Below are 17,434 nucleotides of genomic sequence, written 5' to 3'. Positions count from 1 at the left end.
TTTATTTCTCCCTTTAAATGATTATATAATCTTATAACTTATTTTAAGTTGAATTTTTTTACGTTTTGGGTTAAAACAGAATATAATTGAATGTTTACCTCAGGAAACGCGATGCAAAAACCATTCATTGAGAAGAAAACTTCTTTTATAGTCACTTATGCCTTCAAAAGCTTTATTTGTGCCTTTAAATGATCATATAATCTCATAATTGATTTTAAGTTGAATTTTTTTTACATTTTGGGTTAAAATAGATTATAATTGAATGTTTACCTCGGGAAACGTAAAGCAAAAACCATTCATTGAGAAGAAAACTTCTTTTATAGTCACTTATGCCTTCAAAAGCTTTATTTCTCCCTTTAAATGATTATATAATCTTATAATTGATTTTAAGTTGAATTTTTTTTACATTTTGGGGTAAAACAGATTATAATTGAATGTTTACCTTGGGAAACGTGAAGGAAAAAGCATTCATTGAGAAGAAAACTTCTGTTATAGTCACTTATGCCTTCAAAAGCTTTATTTCTCCCTTTAAATGAATATATAATCTTATAACGTATTTTAAGTTGAATTTTTTTACATTTTGGGTTAAAACAGATTATAATTGAATGTTTACCACGGGAAACGTGAAGCAAAAACCATTCATTGAGAAGAAAACTTCTTTTATAGTCACTTATGCCTTCAAAAGCTTTATTTCTCCCTTTAAATGATTATATAATCTTATAACGTATTTTAAGTTGAATTTTTTTACATTTTGGGTTAAAACAGATTATAATTGAATGTTTACCACGGGAAACGTGAAGCAAAAACCATTCATTGAGAAGAAAACTTCTTTTATAGTCACTTATGCCTTCAAAAGCTTTATTTCTCCCTTTAAATGATTATATAATCTTATAACTTATTTTAAGTTGAATTTTTTTACGTTTTGGGTTAAAACAGAATATAATTGAATGTTTACCTCAGGAAACGCGATGCAAAAACCATTCATTGAGAAGAAAACTTCTTTTATAGTCACTTATGCCTTAAAAAGCTTTATTTATGCCTTTAAATGATCATATAATCTCATAATTGATTTTAAGTTGAATTTTTTTTACATTTTGGGTTAAAACAGATTATAATTGAATGTTTACCTCAGGAAACGTGAAGCAAAAACCATTCATTGAGAAGAAAACTTCTTTTATAGTCACTTATGCCTTCAAAAGCTTTATTTCTCCCTTTAAATGATTATATAATCTTATAATTGATTTTAAGTTGAATTTTTTTTACATTTTGGGGTAAAACAGATTATAATTGAATGTTTACCTTGGGAAACGTGAAGGAAAAAGCATTCATTGCGAAGAAAACTTCTGTTATAGTCACTTATGCCTTCAAAAGCTTTATTTCTCCCTTTAAATGATTATATAATCTTATAACGTATTTTAAGTTGAATTTTTTTACATTTTGGGTTAAAACAGATTATAATTGAATGTTTACCACGGGAAACGTGAAGCAAAAACCATTCATTGAGAAGAAAACTTCTTTTATAGTCACTTATGCCTTCAAAGGCTTTATTTCTCCCTTTAAATGATTATATAATCTTATAACTTATTTTAAGTTGAATTTTTTTACGTTTTGGGTTAAAACAGAATATAATTGAATGTTTACCTCAGGAAACGCGATGCAAAAACCATTCATTGAGAAGAAAACTTCTTTTATAGTCACTTATGCCTTCAAAAGCTTTATTTATGCCTTTAAATGATCATATAATCTCATAATTGATTTTAAGTTGAATTTTTTTTACATTTTGGGTTAAAACAGATTATAATTGAATGTTTACCTCGGGAAACGTGAAGCAAAAACCATTCATTGAGAAGAAAACTTCTTTTATAGTCACTTATGCCTTCAAAAGCTTTATCTCTCCCTTTAAATGATTATATAATCTTATAATTGATTTTAAGTTGAATTTTTTTTACATTTTGGGGTAAAACAGATTATAATTGAATGTTTACCTTGGGAAACGTGAAGGAAAAAGCATTCATTGAGAAGAAAACTTCTGTTATAGTCACTTATGCCTTCAAAAGCTTTATTTCTCCCTTTAAATGATTATATAATCTTATAACTTATTTTAAGTTGAATTTTTTTTACATTTTGGGTTAAAACAGATTATAATTGAATGTTTACCACAGGAAACATGAAGCAAAAACCATTCATTGAGAAGAAAACTTCTTTTATAGTCACTTATGCCTTCAAAAGCTTTATTTCTTTTTTTAAATGATTATATAATCTTAGAACTTATTTTAAGTTGAATTTTTTTACATTTTGGGTTAAAACAGATTATAATTGAATGTTTACCTCGAGAAACGTGATGCAAAAACCATTCATTGAGAAGAAAACTTCTTTTATAGTCACTTATGCCTTCAAAAGATTTATTTATGCCTTTAAATGATCATATAATCTCATAATTGATTTTAAGTTGATTTTTTTTTACATTTTGGGGTAAAACGGAATATAATTGAATGTTTACCTTGGGAAACGTGTAGGAAAAAGCATTCATTGAGAAGAAAACTTCTTTTATAGTCACTTATGCCTTCAAAAGCTTTATTTCTCCCTTTAAATGATTATATAATCTCATAATTGATTTTAAGTTGAATTTTTTTTACATTTTGGGGTAAAACAGATTATAATTGAATGTTTACCTCAGGAAACGTGATGCAAAAACCATTCATTGAGAAGAAAACTTCTTTTATAGTCTCTTATGCCTTCAAAAGCTTTATTTATGCCTTTAAATGATCATATAATCTCATAATTGATTTTGAGTTGAATTTTTTTTACATTTTGGGTTAAAACAGATTATAATTGAATGTTTACCTCGGGAAACGTGAAGCAAAAACCATTCAATGAGAAGAAAACTTCTTTTATAGTCACTTATGCCTTCAAAAGCTTTATTTCTCCCTTTAAATGATTATATAATCTCATAATTGATTTTAAGTTGAATTTTTTTTACATTTTGGGGTAAAACAGATTATAATTGAATGTTTACCTCAGGAAACGTGATGCAAAAACCATTCATTGAGAAGAAAACTTCTTTTACAGTCACTTATGCCTTCAAAAGCTTTATTTCTCCCTTTAAATGATTATATAATCTTATAACTTATTTTAAGTTGAATTTTTTTACGTTTTGGGTTAAAACAGAATATAATTGAATGTTTACCTCAGGAAACGCGATGCAAAAACCATTCATTGAGAAGAAAACTTCTTTTATAGTCACTTATGCCTTCAAAAGCTTTATTTATGCCTTTAAATGATCATATAATCTCATAATTGATTTTGAGTTGAATTTTTTTTACATTTTGGGTTAAAACAGATTATAATTGAATGTTTACCTCGGGAAACGTGAAGCAAAAACCATTCATTGAGAAGAAAACTTCTTTTATAGTCACTTATGCCTTCAAAAGCTTTATTTCTCCCTTTAAATGATTATATAATCTTATAACTTATTTTAAGTTGAATTTTTTTTACATTTTGGGTTAAAACAGATTATAATTGAATGTTTACCACGGGAAACATGAAGCAAAAACCATTCATTGAGAAGAAAACTTCTTTTATAGTCACTTATGCCTTCAAAAGCTTTATTTCTTTTTTTAAATGATTATATAATCTTATAACTTATTTTAAGTTGAATTTTTTTACATTTTGGGTTAAAACAGATTATAATTGAATGTTTACCTCGAGAAACGTGATGCAAAAACCATTCATTGAGAAGAAAACTTCTTTTATAGTCACTTATGCCTTCAAAAGCTTTATTTATGCCTTTAAATGATCATATAATCTCATAATTGATTTTAAGTTGAATTTTTTTTACATTTTGGGGTAAAACGGAATATAATTGAATGTTTACCTTGGGAAACGTGTAGGAAAAAGCATTCATTGAGAAGAAAACTTCTTTTATAGTCACTTATGCCTTCAAAAGCTTTATTTCTCCCTTTAAATGATTATATAATCTCATAATTGATTTTAAGTTGAATTTTTTTTACATTTTGGGGTAAAACAGATTATAATTGAATGTTTACCTCAGGAAACGTGATGCAAAAACCATTCATTGAGAAGAAAACTTCTTTTATAGTCTCTTATGCCTTCAAAAGCTTTATTTATGCCTTTAAATGATCATATAATCTCATAATTGATTTTGAGTTGAATTTTTTTTACATTTTTGGTTAAAACAGATTATAATTGAATGGTTACCTCGGGAAACGTGAAGCAAAAACCATTCATTGAGAAGAAAACTTCTTTTATAGTCACTTATGCCTTCAAAAGCTTTATTTCTCCCTTTAAATGATTATATAATCTTATAATTGATTTTAAGTTGAATTTTTTTTACATTTTGGGGTAAAACAGATTATAATTGAATGTTTACCTTGGGAAACGTGAAGGAAAAAGCATTCATTGAGAAGAAAACTTCTGTTATAGTCACTTATGCCTTCAAAAGCTTTATTTCTCCCTTTAAATGATTATATAATCTTATAACGTATTTTAAGTTGAATTTTTTTACATTTTGGGTTAAAACAGATTATAATTGAATGTTTACCACGGGAAACGTGAAGCAAAAACCATTCATTGAGAAGAAAACTTCTTTTATAGTCACTTATGCCTTCAAAAGCTTTATTTCTTTTTTTAAATGATTATATAATCTTAGAACTTATTTTAAGTTGAATTTTTTTACATTTTGGGTTAAAACAGATTATAATTGAATGTTTACCTCGAGAAACGTGATGCAAAAACCATTCATTGAGAAGAAAACTTCTTTTATAGTCACTTACGCCTTCAAAAGCTTTATTTATGCCTTTAAATGATCATATAATCTCATAATTGATTTTAAGTTGAATTTTTTTTACATTTTGGGGTAAAACGGAATATAATTGAATGTTTACCTTGGGAAACGTGTAGGAAAAAGCATTCATTGAGAAGAAAACTTCTTTTATAGTCACTTATGCCTTCAAAAGCTTTATTTCTCCCTTTAAATGATTATATAATCTCATAATTGATTTTAAGTTGAATTTTTTTTACATTTTGGGGTAAAACAGATTATAATTGAATGTTTACCTCAGGAAACGTGATGCAAAAACCATTCATTGAGAAGAAAACTTCTTTTATAGTCTCTTATGCCTTCAAAAGCTTTATTTATGCCTTTAAATGATCATATAATCTCATAATTGATTTTGAGTTGAATTTTTTTTACATTTTGGGTTAAAACAGATTATAATTGAATGTTTACCTCGGGAAACGTGAAGCAAAAACCATTCAATGAGAAGAAAACTTCTTTTATAGTCACTTATGCCTTCAAAAGCTTTATTTCTCCCTTTAAATGATTATATAATCTTATAACTTATTTTAAGTTGAATTTTTTTACGTTTTGGGTTAAAACAGAATATAATTGAATGTTTACCTCAGGAAACGCGATGCAAAAACCATTCATTGAGAAGAAAACTTCTTTTATAGTCACTTATGCCTTCAAAAGCTTTATTTATGCCTTTAAATGATCATATAATCTCATAATTGATTTTAAGTTGAATTTTTTTTACATTTTGGGTTAAAACAGATTATAATTGAATGTTTACCTCGGGAAACGTGAAGCAAAAACCATTCATTGAGAAGAAAACTTCTTTTATAGTCACTTATGCCTTCAAAAGCTTTATTTCTTTTTTTAAATGATTATATAATCTTAGAACTTATTTTAAGTTGAATTTTTTTACATTTTGGGTTAAAACAGATTATAATTGAATGTTTACCTCGAGAAACGTGATGCAAAAACCATTCATTGAGAAGAAAACTTCTTTTATAGTCACTTATGCCTTCAAAAGATTTATTTATGCCTTTAAATGATCATATAATCTCATAATTGATTTTAAGTTGATTTTTTTTTACATTTTGGGGTAAAACGGAATATAATTGAATGTTTACCTTGGGAAACGTGTAGGAAAAAGCATTCATTGAGAAGAAAACTTCTTTTATAGTCACTTATGCCTTCAAAAGCTTTATTTCTCCCTTTAAATGATTATATAATCTCATAATTGATTTTAAGTTGAATTTTTTTTACATTTTGGGGTAAAACAGATTATAATTGAATGTTTACCTCAGGAAACGTGATGCAAAAACCATTCATTGAGAAGAAAACTTCTTTTATAGTCTCTTATGCCTTCAAAAGCTTTATTTATGCCTTTAAATGATCATATAATCTCATAATTGATTTTGAGTTGAATTTTTTTTACATTTTGGGTTAAAACAGATTATAATTGAATGTTTACCTCGGGAAACGTGAAGCAAAAACCATTCAATGAGAAGAAAACTTCTTTTATAGTCACTTATGCCTTCAAAAGCTTTATTTCTCCCTTTAAATGATTATATAATCTTATAACTTATTTTAAGTTGAATTTTTTTACGTTTTGGGTTAAAACAGAATATAATTGAATGTTTACCTCAGGAAACGCGATGCAAAAACCATTCATTGAGAAGAAAACTTCTTTTATAGTCACTTATGCCTTCAAAAGCTTTATTTATGCCTTTAAATGATCATATAATCTCATAATTGATTTTAAGTTGAATTTTTTTTACATTTTGGGTTAAAACAGATTATAATTGAATGTTTACCTCGGGAAACGTGAAGCAAAAACCATTCATTGAGAAGAAAACTTCTTTTATAGTCACTTATGCCTTCAAAAGCTTTATTTCTCCCTTTAAATGATTATATAATCTTATAATTGATTTTAAGTTGAATTTTTTTTACATTTTGGCGTAAAACAGATTATAATTGAATGTTTACCTTGGGAAACGTGAAGGAAAAAGCATTCATTGAGAAGAAAACTTCTGTTATAGTCACTTATGCCTTCAAAAGCTTTATTTCTCCCTTTAAATGATTATATAATCTTATAACGTATTTTAAGTTGAATTTTTTTACATTTTGGGTTAAAACAGATTATAATTGAATGTTTACCATGGGAAACGTGAAGCAAAAACCATTCATTGAGAAGAAAACTTCTTTTATAGTCACTTATGCCTTCAAAAGCTTTATTTCTCCCTTTAAATGATTATATAATCTTATAACGTATTTTAAGTTGAATTTTTTTACATTTTGGGTTAAAACAGATTATAATTGAATGTTTACCACGGGAAACGTGAAGCAAAAACCATTCATTGAGAAGAAAACTTCTTTTATAGTCACTTATGCCTTCAAAAGCTTTATTTCTTTTTTTAAATGATTATATAATCTTAGAACTTATTTTAAGTTGAATTTTTTTACATTTTGGGTTAAAACAGATTATAATTGAATGTTTACCTCGAGAAACGTGATGCAAAAACCATTCATTGAGAAGAAAACTTCTTTTATAGTCACTTATGCCTTCAAAAGCTTTATTTATGCCTTTAAATGATCATATAATCTCATAATTGATTTTAAGTTGAATTTTTTTTACATTTTGGGGTAAAACGGAATATAATTGAATGTTTACCTTGGGAAACGTGTAGGAAAAAGCATTCATTGAGAAGAAAACTTCTTTTATAGTCACTTATGCCTTCAAAAGCTTTATTTCTCCCTTTAAATGATTATATAATCTCATAATTGATTTTAAGTTGAATTTTTTTTACATTTTGGGGTAAAACAGATTATAATTGAATGTTTACCTCAGGAAACGTGATGCAAAAACCATTCATTGAGAAGAAAACTTCTTTTATAGTCTCTTATGCCTTCAAAAGCTTTATTTATGCCTTTAAATGATCATATAATCTCATAATTGATTTTGAGTTGAATTTTTTTTACATTTTGGGTTAAAACAGATTATAATTGAATGTTTACCTCGAGAAACGTGAAGCAAAAACCATTCAATGAGAAGAAAACTTCTTTTATAGTCACTTATGCCTTCAAAAGCTTTATTTCTCCCTTTAAATGATTATATAATCTTATAACTTATTTTAAGTTGAATTTTTTTACGTTTTGGGTTAAAACAGAATATAATTGAATGTTTACCTCAGGAAACGCGATGCAAAAACCATTCATTGAGAAGAAAACTTCTTTTATAGTCACTTATGCCTTCAAAAGCTTTATTTATGCCTTTAAATGATCATATAATCTCATAATTGATTTTAAGTTGAATTTTTTTTACATTTTGGGTTAAAACAGATTATAATTGAATGTTTACCTCGGGAAACGTGAAGCAAAAACCATTCATTGAGAAGAAAACTTCTTTTATAGTCACTTATGCCTTCAAAAGCTTTATTTCTTTTTTTAAATGATTATATAATCTTAGAACTTATTTTAAGTTGAATTTTTTTACATTTTGGGTTAAAACAGATTATAATTGAATGTTTACCTCGAGAAACGTGATGCAAAAACCATTCATTGAGAAGAAAACTTCTTTTATAGTCACTTATGCCTTCAAAAGATTTATTTATGCCTTTAAATGATCATATAATCTCATAATTGATTTTAAGTTGATTTTTTTTTACATTTTGGGGTAAAACGGAATATAATTGAATGTTTACCTTGGGAAACGTGTAGGAAAAAGCATTCATTGAGAAGAAAACTTCTTTTATAGTCACTTATGCCTTCAAAAGCTTTATTTCTCCCTTTAAATGATTATATAATCTCATAATTGATTTTAAGTTGAATTTTTTTTACATTTTGGGGTAAAACAGATTATAATTGAATGTTTACCTCAGGAAACGTGATGCAAAAACCATTCATTGAGAAGAAAACTTCTTTTATAGTCTCTTATGCCTTCAAAAACTTTATTTATGCCTTTAAATGATCATATAATCTCATAATTGATTTTGAGTTGAATTTTTTTTACATTTTTGGTTAAAACAGATTATAATTGAATGTTTACCTTGGGAAACGTGAAGCAAAAACCATTCATTGAGAAGAAAACTTCTTTTATAGTCACTTATGCCTTCAAAAGCTTTATTTCTCCCTTTAAATGATTATATAATCTTATAATTGATTTTAAGTTGAATTTTTTTTACATTTTGGGGTAAAACAGATTATAATTGAATGTTTACCTTGGGAAACGTGAAGGAAAAAGCATTCATTGAGAAGAAAACTTCTGTTATAGTCACTTATGCCTTCAAAAGCTTTATTTCTCCCTTTAAATGATTATATAATCTTATAACGTATTTTAAGTTGAATTTTTTTACATTTTGGGTTAAAACAGATTATAATTGAATGTTTACCACGGGAAACGTGAAGCAAAAACCATTCATTGAGAAGAAAACTTCTTTTATAGTCACTTATGCCTTCAAAAGCTTTATTTCTTTTTTTAAATGATTATATAATCTTAGAACTTATTTTAAGTTGAATTTTTTTACATTTTGGGTTAAAACAGATTATAATTGAATGTTTACCTCGAGAAACGTGATGCAAAAACCATTCATTGAGAAGAAAACTTCTTTTATAGTCACTTATGCCTTCAAAAGATTTATTTATGCCTTTAAATGATCATATAATCTCATAATTGATTTTAAGTTGATTTTTTTTTACATTTTGGGGTAAAACGGAATATAATTGAATGTTTACCTTGGGAAACGTGTAGGAAAAAGCATTCATTGAGAAGAAAACTTCTTTTATAGTCACTTATGCCTTCAAAAGCTTTATTTCTCCCTTTAAATGATTATATAATCTCATAATTGATTTTAAGTTGAATTTTTTTTACATTTTGGGGTAAAACAGATTATAATTGAATGTTTACCTCAGGAAACGTGATGCAAAAACCATTCATTGAGAAGAAAACTTCTTTTATAGTCTCTTATGCCTTCAAAAGCTTTATTTATGCCTTTAAATGATCATATAATCTCATAATTGATTTTGAGTTGAATTTTTTTTACATTTTGGGTTAAAACAGATTATAATTGAATGTTTACCTCGGGAAACGTGAAGCAAAAACCATTCAATGAGAAGAAAACTTCTTTTATAGTCACTTATGCCTTCAAAAGCTTTATTTCTCCCTTTAAATGATTATATAATCTTATAACTTATTTTAAGTTGAATTTTTTTACGTTTTGGGTTAAAACAGAATATAATTGAATGTTTACCTCAGGAAACGCGATGCAAAAACCATTCATTGAGAAGAAAACTTCTTTTATAGTCACTTATGCCTTCAAAAGCTTTATTTATGCCTTTAAATGATCATATAATCTCATAATTGATTTTAAGTTGAATTTTTTTTACATTTTGGGTTAAAACAGATTATAATTGAATGTTTACCTCGGGAAACGTGAAGCAAAAACCATTCATTGAGAAGAAAACTTCTTTTATAGTCACTTATGCCTTCAAAAGCTTTATTTCTCCCTTTAAATGATTATATAATCTTATAATTGATTTTAAGTTGAATTTTTTTTACATTTTGGGGTAAAACAGATTATAATTGAATGTTTACCTTGGGAAACGTGAAGGAAAAAGCATTCATTGAGAAGAAAACTTCTGTTATAGTCACTTATGCCTTCAAAAGCTTTATTTCTCCCTTTAAATGATTATATAATCTTATAACGTATTTTAAGTTGAATTTTTTTACATTTTGGGTTAAAACAGATTATAATTGAATGTTTACCATGGGAAACGTGAAGCAAAAACCATTCATTGAGAAGAAAACTTCTTTTATAGTCACTTATGCCTTCAAAAGCTTTATTTCTCCCTTTAAATGATTATATAATCTTATAACGTATTTTAAGTTGAATTTTTTTACATTTTGGGTTAAAACAGATTATAATTGAATGTTTACCACGGGAAACGTGAAGCAAAAACCATTCATTGAGAAGAAAACTTCTTTTATAGTCACTTATGCCTTCAAAAGCTTTATTTCTTTTTTTAAATGATTATATAATCTTAGAACTTATTTTAAGTTGAATTTTTTTACATTTTGGGTTAAAACAGATTATAATTGAATGTTTACCTCGAGAAACGTGATGCAAAAACCATTCATTGAGAAGAAAACTTCTTTTATAGTCACTTATGCCTTCAAAAGCTTTATTTATGCCTTTAAATGATCATATAATCTCATAATTGATTTTAAGTTGAATTTTTTTTACATTTTGGGGTAAAACGGAATATAATTGAATGTTTACCTTGGGAAACGTGTAGGAAAAAGCATTCATTGAGAAGAAAACTTCTTTTATAGTCACTTATGCCTTCAAAAGCTTTATTTCTCCCTTTAAATGATTATATAATCTCATAATTGATTTTAAGTTGAATTTTTTTTACATTTTGGGGTAAAACAGATTATAATTGAATGTTTACCTCAGGAAACGTGATGCAAAAACCATTCATTGAGAAGAAAACTTCTTTTATAGTCTCTTATGCCTTCAAAAGCTTTATTTATGCCTTTAAATGATCATATAATCTCATAATTGATTTTGAGTTGAATTTTTTTTACATTTTGGGTTAAAACAGATTATAATTGAATGTTTACCTCGGGAAACGTGAAGCAAAAACCATTCAATGAGAAGAAAACTTCTTTTATAGTCACTTATGCCTTCAAAAGCTTTATTTCTCCCTTTAAATGATTATATAATCTTATAACTTATTTTAAGTTGAATTTTTTTACGTTTTGGGTTAAAACAGAATATAATTGAATGTTTACCTCAGGAAACGCGATGCAAAAACCATTCATTGAGAAGAAAACTTCTTTTATAGTCACTTATGCCTTCAAAAGCTTTATTTCTTTTTTTAAATGATTATATAATCTTATAACTTATTTTAAGTTGAATTTTTTTACATTTTGGGTTAAAACAGATTATAATTGAATGTTTACCTCGAGAAACGTGAAGCAAAAACCATTCAATGAGAAGAAAACTTCTTTTATAGTCACTTATGCCTTCAAAAGCTTTATTTCTCCCTTTAAATGATTATATAATCTTATAACTTATTTTAAGTTGAATTTTTTTACGTTTTGGGTTAAAACAGAATATAATTGAATGTTTACCTCAGGAAACGCGATGCAAAAACCATTCATTGAGAAGAAAACTTCTTTTATAGTCACTTATGCCTTCAAAAGCTTTATTTATGCCTTTAAATGATCATATAATCTCATAATTGATTTTAAGTTGAATTTTTTTTACATTTTGGGTTAAAACAGATTATAATTGAATGTTTACCTCGGGAAACGTGAAGCAAAAACCATTCATTGAGAAGAAAACTTCTTTTATAGTCACTTATGCCTTCAAAAGCTTTATTTCTTTTTTTAAATGATTATATAATCTTAGAACTTATTTTAAGTTGAATTTTTTTACATTTTGGGTTAAAACAGATTATAATTGAATGTTTACCTCGAGAAACGTGATGCAAAAACCATTCATTGAGAAGAAAACTTCTTTTATAGTCACTTATGCCTTCAAAAGATTTATTTATGCCTTTAAATGATCATATAATCTCATAATTGATTTTAAGTTGATTTTTTTTTACATTTTGGGGTAAAACGGAATATAATTGAATGTTTACCTTGGGAAACGTGTAGGAAAAAGCATTCATTGAGAAGAAAACTTCTTTTATAGTCACTTATGCCTTCAAAAGCTTTATTTCTCCCTTTAAATGATTATATAATCTCATAATTGATTTTAAGTTGAATTTGTTTTACATTTTGGGGTAAAACAGATTATAATTGAATGTTTACTTCAGGAAACGTGATGCAAAAACCATTCATTGAGAAGAAAACTTCTTTTATAGTCTCTTATGCCTTCAAAAGCTTTATTTATGCCTTTAAATGATCATATAATCTCATAATTGATTTTGAGTTGAATTTTTTTTACATTTTGGGTTAAAACAGATTATAATTGAATGTTTACCTCGGGAAACGTGAAGCAAAAACCATTCATTGAGAAGAAAACTTCTTTTATAGTCACTTATGCCTTCAAAAGCTTTATTTCTCCCTTTAAATGATTATATAATCTTATAACTTATTTTAAGTTGAATTTTTTTTACATTTTGGGTTAAAACAGATTATAATTGAATGTTTACCACGGGAAACATGAAGCAAAAACCATTCATTGAGAAGAAAACTTCTTTTATAGTCACTTATGCCTTCAAAAGCTTTATTTCTTTTTTTAAATGATTATATAATCTTATAACTTATTTTAAGTTGAATTTTTTTACATTTTGGGTTAAAACAGATTATAATTGAATGTTTACCTCGAGAAACGTGATGCAAAAACCATTCATTGAGAAGAAAACTTCTTTTATAGTCACTTATGCCTTCAAAAGCTTTATTTATGCCTTTAAATGATCATATAATCTCATAATTGATTTTAAGTTGAATTTTTTTTACATTTTGGGGTAAAACGGAATATAATTGAATGTTTACCTTGGGAAACGTGTAGGAAAAAGCATTCATTGAGAAGAAAACTTCTTTTATAGTCACTTATGCCTTCAAAAGCTTTATTTCTCCCTTTAAATGATTATATAATCTCATAATTGATTTTAAGTTGAATTTTTTTTACATTTTGGGGTAAAACAGATTATAATTGAATGTTTACCTCAGGAAACGTGATGCAAAAACCATTCATTGAGAAGAAAACTTCTTTTATAGTCTCTTATGCCTTCAAAAACTTTATTTATGCCTTTAAATGATCATATAATCTCATAATTGATTTTGAGTTGAATTTTTTTTACATTTTTGGTTAAAACAGATTATAATTGAATGTTTACCTCGGGAAACGTGAAGCAAAAACCATTCATTGAGAAGAAAACTTCTTTTATAGTCACTTATGCCTTCAAAAGCTTTATTTCTCCCTTTAAATGATTATATAATCTTATAATTGATTTTAAGTTGAATTTTTTTTACATTTTGGGGTAAAACAGATTATAATTGAATGTTTACCTTGGGAAACGTGAAGGAAAAAGCATTCATTGAGAAGAAAACTTCTGTTATAGTCACTTATGCCTTCAAAAGCTTTATTTCTCCCTTTAAATGATTATATAATCTTATAACGTATTTTAAGTTGAATTTTTTTACATTTTGGGTTAAAACAGATTATAATTGAATGTTTACCACGGGAAACGTGAAGCAAAAACCATTCATTGAGAAGAAAACTTCTTTTATAGTCACTTATGCCTTCAAAAGCTTTATTTCTTTTTTTAAATGATTATATAATCTTAGAACTTATTTTAAGTTGAATTTTTTTACATTTTGGGTTAAAACAGATTATAATTGAATGTTTACCTCGAGAAACGTGATGCAAAAACCATTCATTGAGAAGAAAACTTCTTTTATAGTCACTTATGCCTTCAAAAGCTTTATTTATGCCTTTAAATGATCATATAATCTCATAATTGATTTTAAGTTGAATTTTTTTTACATTTTGGGGTAAAACGGAATATAATTGAATGTTTACCTGGGGAAACGTGTAGGAAAAAGCATTCATTGAGAAGAAAACTTCTTTTATAGTCACTTATGCCTTCAAAAGCTTTATTTCTCCCTTTAAATGATTATATAATCTCATAATTGATTTTAAGTTGAATTTTTTTTACATTTTGGGGTAAAACAGATTATAATTGAATGTTTACCTCAGGAAACGTGATGCAAAAACCATTCATTGAGAAGAAAACTTCTTTTATAGTCTCTTATGCCTTCAAAAGCTTTATTTATGCCTTTAAATGATCATATAATCTCATAATTGATTTTGAGTTGAATTTTTTTTACATTTTGGGTTAAAACAGATTATAATTGAATGTTTACCTCGGGAAACGTGAAGCAAAAACCATTCAATGAGAAGAAAACTTCTTTTATAGTCACTTATGCCTTCAAAAGCTTTATTTCTCCCTTTAAATGATTATATAATCTTATAACTTATTTTAAGTTGAATTTTTTTACGTTTTGGGTTAAAACAGAATATAATTGAATGTTTACCTCAGGAAACGCGATGCAAAAACCATTCATTGAGAAGAAAACTTCTTTTATAGTCACTTATGCCTTCAAAAGCTTTATTTATGCCTTTAAATGATCATATAATCTCATAATTGATTTTAAGTTGAATTTTTTTTACATTTTGGGTTAAAACAGATTATAATTGAATGTTTACCTCGGGAAACGTGAAGCAAAAACCATTCATTGAGAAGAAAACTTCTTTTATAGTCACTTATGCCTTCAAAAGCTTTATTTCTCCCTTTAAATGATTATATAATCTTATAATTGATTTTAAGTTGAATTTTTTTTACATTTTGGGGTAAAACAGATTATAATTGAATGTTTACCTTGGGAAACGTGAAGGAAAAAGCATTCATTGAGAAGAAAACTTCTGTTATAGTCACTTATGCCTTCAAAAGCTTTATTTCTCCCTTTAAATGATTATATAATCTTATAACGTATTTTAAGTTGAATTTTTTTACATTTTGGGTTAAAACAGATTATAATTGAATGTTTACCATGGGAAACGTGAAGCAAAAACCATTCATTGAGAAGAAAACTTCTTTTATAGTCACTTATGCCTTCAAAAGCTTTATTTCTCCCTTTAAATGATTATATAATCTTATAACGTATTTTAAGTTGAATTTTTTTACATTTTGGGTTAAAACAGATTATAATTGAATGTTTACCACGGGAAACGTGAAGCAAAAACCATTCATTGAGAAGAAAACTTCTTTTATAGTCACTTATGCCTTCAAAAGCTTTATTTCTTTTTTTAAATGATTATATAATCTTAGAACTTATTTTAAGTTGAATTTTTTTACATTTTGGGTTAAAACAGATTATAATTGAATGTTTACCTCGAGAAACGTGATGCAAAAACCATTCATTGAGAAGAAAACTTCTTTTATAGTCACTTATGCCTTCAAAAGATTTATTTATGCCTTTAAATGATCATATAATCTCATAATTGATTTTAAGTTGAATTTTTTTTACATTTTGGGGTAAAACGGAATATAATTGAATGTTTACCTTGGGAAACGTGTAGGAAAAAGCATTCATTGAGAAGAAAACTTCTTTTATAGTCACTTATGCCTTCAAAAGCTTTATTTCTCCCTTTAAATGATTATATAATCTCATAATTGATTTTAAGTTGAATTTTTTTTACATTTTGGGGTAAAACAGATTATAATTGAATGTTTACCTCAGGAAACGTGATGCAAAAACCATTCATTGAGAAGAAAACTTCTTTTATAGTCTCTTATGCCTTCAAAAGCTTTATTTATGCCTTTAAATGATCATATAATCTCATAATTGATTTTGAGTTGAATTTTTTTTACATTTTGGGTTAAAACAGATTATAATTGAATGTTTACCTCGGGAAACGTGAAGTAAAAACCATTCATTGAGAAGAAAACTTTTTTTATAGTCACTTATGCCTTCAAAAGCTTTATTTCTCCCTTTAAATGATTATATAATCTTATAACTTATTTTAAGTTGAATTTTTTTACGTTTTGGGTTAAAACAGAATATAATTGAATGTTTACCTCAGGAAACGCGATGCAAAAACCATTCATTGAGAAGAAAACTTCTTTTATAGTCACTTATGCCTTCAAAAGCTTTATTTATGCCTTTAAATGATCATATAATCTCATAATTGATTTTAAGTTGAATTTTTTTTACATTTTGGGTTAAAACAGATTATAATTGAATGTTTACCTCGGGAAACGTGAAGCAAAAACCATTCATTGAGAAGAAAACTTCTTTTATAGTCACTTATGCCTTCAAAAGCTTTATTTCTCCCTTTAAATGATTATATAATCTGATAATTGATTTTAAGTTGAATTTTTTTTACATTTTGGGGTAAAACAGATTATAATTGAATGTTTACCTTGGGAAACGTGAAGGAAAAAGCATTCATTGAGAAGAAAACTTCTGTTATAGTCACTTATGCCTTCAAAAGCTTTATTTCTCCCTTTAAATGATTATATAATCTTATAACGTATTTTAAGTTGAATTTTTTTACATTTTGGGTTAAAACAGATTATAATTGAATGTTTACCATGGGAAACGTGAAGCAAAAACCATTCATTGAGAAGAAAACTTCTTTTATAGTCACTTATGCCTTCAAAAGCTTTATTTCTCCCTTTAAATGATTATATAATCTTATAACTTATTTTAAGTTGAATTTTTTTACGTTTTGGGTTAAAACAGAATATAATTGAATGTTTACCTCAGGAAACGCGATGCAAAAACCATTCATTGAGAAGAAAACTTCTTTTATAGTCACTTATGCCTTCAAAAGCTTTATTTATGCCTTTAAATGATCATATAATCTCATAATTGATTTTGAGTTTAATTTTTTTTACATTTTGGGTTAAAACAGATTATAATTGAATGTTTACCTCGGGAAACGTGAAGCAAAAACCATTCAATGAGAAGAAAACTTCTTTTATAGTCACTTATGCCTTCAAAAGCTTTATTTCTCCCTTTAAATGATTATATAATCTTATAACTTATTTTAAGTTGAATTTTTTTACGTTTTGGGTTAAAACAGAATATAATTGAATGTTTACCTC

Source organism: Theobroma cacao, chromosome 5 (assembly GCF_053813885.1).
Source record: "Theobroma cacao isolate CCN51 chromosome 5, ASM5381388v1, whole genome shotgun sequence".
In the NCBI taxonomy this organism is placed as follows: domain Eukaryota; kingdom Viridiplantae; phylum Streptophyta; class Magnoliopsida; order Malvales; family Malvaceae; genus Theobroma; species Theobroma cacao.
The sequence above is the reverse complement of the archived record's forward strand: the minus strand, read 5'-3'. Positions refer to the sequence as shown.